Source organism: Austrofundulus limnaeus, unplaced genomic scaffold (genome assembly GCF_001266775.1).
Source record: "Austrofundulus limnaeus strain Quisiro unplaced genomic scaffold, Austrofundulus_limnaeus-1.0 Scaffold90, whole genome shotgun sequence".
NCBI classification, from domain to species: Eukaryota; Metazoa; Chordata; class Actinopteri; order Cyprinodontiformes; family Rivulidae; genus Austrofundulus; species Austrofundulus limnaeus.
In genome coordinates this window covers 1417323-1421855 of record NW_013952492.1, presented here as the reverse complement: position 1 = coordinate 1421855, position 4533 = coordinate 1417323, and positions in this window count along the sequence as shown.

Sequence of the window (4533 nt, the reverse complement as noted above, 5' to 3'; positions counted from 1 at the left end):
GTGTGTGTGTGTGTGTGTGTGTGTGTGTGTGTGTGTGTGTGTGTGTGTGTGTGTGTGTGTGTGTGTGTGTGTGTGTGTACATGTTTAACTGAGCGCTGTGCGGTTTGAGGTGAAGAGAGTGGGTGTGTGAGACCCGGCTGCTCGCTCCATTCATGCACCGGTGGTCGTCGTCAGACAGACCCACTGACGGCAGAAGGAGAGGATTTCAGCCCGGCTCTGTGTGTCTGATGAATGTTGGGCACCAGAACCGGCTGGAGTGGCCACGCTGAGCCGTGACAGCTCCTCTGTGAAGTTGTGGAGGAGTTCCAAACGCGTCCCCAAATGACACACAGGCTTGTCTGTGACACTATCTGTGGAATTAGGTTTTAATTAGCCAATCCTCCTGAAGCCTTGTTTATCCATCCATAATGACTAAGGAAGAGGAAAAAGAATCATGTTGTCCTATCAAATTTCATACTAAGTGCTCAAACGATTCTAGTTGAATCCTTGCATTTAATCCCAGATCATCAGCATCAGAGTTAGCAACAAATAGTTAAGTGTCCAATGAAAGATCAACAATCTGTGTGAGCCTATAGCAGAACTTGATCAGCATCAGAACAGATTAAGCTGTGTTTCTGAGTTGGCAGGTCCATCAGTCTAAAAGTGAACAGCAGCAGAGACATTTTGTCAAGTTCGGTCGACGAGGATGAACCCAGACTGCAGGCAGACACGAAGAGCTAAAGAAAACAAACTACTTGATTGAAACGAACAAAATACAGTATGATTACAACACAAACTTGGATGCAGCACACACAAAGTATGCGGTGACCAAGAGGTGTGACACGAGCCAGAGTAATGATCAACTGATAAATGCAGAATATAAAGAAGAGCCAAATGAACATATTCACAAACACCTGCTGAGGTAACGAACTGGAACATTTGAGAGTGGGCGTGGCAAACTGATTGGGAAAAGAGGGAAGATATGGATGAAAGACCAGAAACCAACCAATGAGAACACAGACCAGAATTCAAACTTAAAAACCAAAAATAAAAAATAAAAAAACACACAAAAAGTGAAGGTCAACACTGAAAAAAAAAATCCAAAATAAACAAGAACTAGACGCACAGATATGACAAATTTTGCCCTTTTGCTACTTCCTTTTCAAACAGTAAGCAGGCCTGAACCCTGTCCAACAACGTGCTTCAGAACAGTTCTATTCATGCACAGGCATAGACTTGATCCTTTTTTTTTTTTTTTGCAATGTGAACAACCAGTTTTGATTGTCACTGTAAACTTGCTGAACCATTATGGAAAGGTATGGCTGAGCTTACCTGCAACTCCTCAGCCTGAAGAAGTCTTTTGGAGAAGGGACAAAACATTTCAAAGAGGAAGAACCCATCTAGAAGACCAGCGTAATTTATTTTAAATATTAAGCTATCGTTTGATAGAAGCTGAGAGTTTTTACAAAACATCTTTCAATACATCTCTCAGGATCTCACAATATAGGAAATTGTGTTTATAACGGTCACTTTTCATCTTTAGATGGCATTAGTTTAAAACTTAGGCATGAACAGCATTGGAGATATGCATTCTTACAGGTAATGCTGCTTTTAAATCAAAACACATATTGAACACATTTATGTTTAAGCTTCTTTATTTCAATCACAGCACTTTAGTCTTCCCCAATCCCCATAAGAAACTTCAATATTTTAAAGGTAATGAACAGCAAAAAATAAATCAGCAATTCTGGGTCACAATCTTTACTTCCTTTGACCTTGTTTCTGTATCGGATGACTGCGGAATTAACCTGATTTTTTAAAAGGTTTTTCTTAGAAAAATCTACAACCTTGAATATCCACCATTTTTTAATTCAAAAAATCCATGAAGTGGAAAAAAAGCTAAATGTTATGTGTAAATAGGCTTGTGTCCTCATGAGACACTGTCTGAAAAATCTATACAATTAAGAATGGGGAAACGTACAAACATGAAGACCGAGGAAAAGGTGTATTATTGGTTGAAGAATGATGAAATGCTCAAACACAGATGAAATGAACAAAAATGGAATCAAAGTAAACTCCCCAAAAAGACTGGCCATGGATTATACCGTTTGGACAGTTGGGATGGAGATTTTATGGACAAGCAGTCTGTTCAAAGAGCCACGTTTTGGTAAAATTGGAACCAACATTAGCTCTGCTGTTTTAGGAGGAGCTGCTCTGAAAAATGTAACACTCAATGCAAAGTTAGATGTGTTAAAATAGTTTACTGTGAAAAGAACCAATCGTAACTTCTTGCTGATGATAAGATAAAGTATTTACATCAAACATAGAACACCCTATGCTGTTAATCATTAGGGCACAGAGCTTCAGGGTAAAAAGGTGGTCAGCCTAAAAAAAGAAAACATTTCTAAAAATACAATTTTATGGGATGTTTTAGTATCTGAAATCTGTATTTGCCTTCTGGGTGTTAGTGTACAGAGCACAGAGTGTGAGCAGGTTGCCTCATGATGTTTTGGTGTGTTACAGCTGGTGTTTTCATGCTTCAGTCCATTTTTTGCTGTCCGAACTGGACGGCCTCTGTCTTCGCCTCTGTAATGATGTGTAATTAGAGTGTAGTTTAACACAGCCACCCACTGAGACACACGCTACAGGCCGTCTCATTATTCCCTCAAGTTCCACAGTGAGTGTAGCGCAACATCTGCCTCTCTCCGTCTCGCGTTACGTCTCTGCCTCTCGATCTGTTTTTCGCACTCATTTGCTCTTCCTGCGTCTGTAAAACAATGTAGGGCAATGTCTGACCCAGTTGCCATTTCAATGGGAGTTTGTGCCTGCGTGTGTGTGAATGTGTGTGTATGTGTTTAATTATCCAGTATTGTACCACAGGCTGCAGTAATCAAAGCTCAGCAACCGGAGCAGAAAAATGTTGCTACCTCAGCTCAACTGCACCAACTTCATGACTTTTTATTACTTTTTTGAATCACTATGTTATTCTAGCCCTGACCAAAAAAAAAAAAAAAAAAAACTTATCATGTGTACAGTCAGAAGGAAAAGTAAAGATTCATATAGCACGGTACATGTCACCTAACTTCATGAGCAATAAAAGTGCTTGAGAGTGGGCTTCACCTCATTGCACTTATGAAGCACTGCTATTAAACTTGATTGGATGTCTGAATATAGTGTACATTCCTACATGATTTATTGGTAGGGACTTAATGTGCGTAATATCTCCATGACTATAAATAACATATGTAACTGCTTAACATTTATTACTTCAAAGACAAAAATGTACCATCAATATAAAGTTGCAGACTTGAGTCTCTGAGGATAGTTGAGTGTATCTCTTCCTTACAAAATGATTAATTTAACAAGGGACACGATACATGAGGAGAAACCCAGGGAAAAACCCATTTTTATTTAAAGAACTAGAATTCTTGAAGGAATGCGTATTGCCCACTGCCTTTCATGAGATAATTTTAAACTAAAATCATGATGTGATGAGAAATGAGTTGTAGCCACTTTGGTCAAATCTTATAAATAAAGATTTGTGCAATATTGCGAGATCTCTTGTGATGTTTTAGTGCTAGCAGCATGTATGGAGAAAGAGACTCAGCTGCAACTACAGCAAACTTTATTTCAAAATCTGTAAAATTACCTGAGTTAAGGTTTAGTTTATTGGTGTGATTCCAAAACTTAATCAAATATGTTCATTCAGTAATCACATTTCAAGAGTTAGATTTTTTTTTTGGCCCAAAAGCAGCTTAAACATGCATGTTTCTGGGGGTTTTCACAAAAAAAAGAAAGATATGGAAAATGTTTAACATGCAGTAAAAGAGATGTGGACATGCAAAGAGTGGCATTCCCACAAGAGAGAGCAAGATGGAAAGTGACTAACAATACTGAGCTAAAATCAACCTCAGCTTCATGAGAGAGCTATAAAAAAGCCAAAACAGAGGGCAAGGCAAGGGCCTGCTGGCTGCAGAAGTAATTTAACAGCTGACTTGTATCCGAGAAGCAGAGAAATGCACCTGTAGTGTTAACTGAACATCTCTGTGGGCCTCGGTGCTATCTACTCTTTGACTGAATGCATTCTCCGTATGGAGCCCACCTTTAGCGGGGGCCGCAGTGAAAATACGGAGCACATGGAAATCCTTCCTCAGAGTCTGCTATTTATTTTCAGCTTGTTTTTGAAGTCTGTGTTTAATCTGTAGCTTTAATTTTGTAAACTGTGAGCATATGTTCACACATTTATCCCACAGATTCACAATTGAAGTTCATAAATTCTGCCCACACTACTTATAAATATCACAAACTGGTGTTATTTTATTTATTTATTTATTTATTTATTTATTTATTTATTAAACACACACCTCTAAAGTTTTGCATGTCTCTATGGGCCTAAAGCTGAAAATTATCTAAATTTATGTGTAATTTAAGTATGCATACAGACTTCGTACATTGCAAAATGTTTTTTTTTCTCAAAATTATTAATCTTGAAATAGCTTTTAATCAACACATAACTGCCCCTGGCCCCCCACCCCCAACATCTTATATATATAT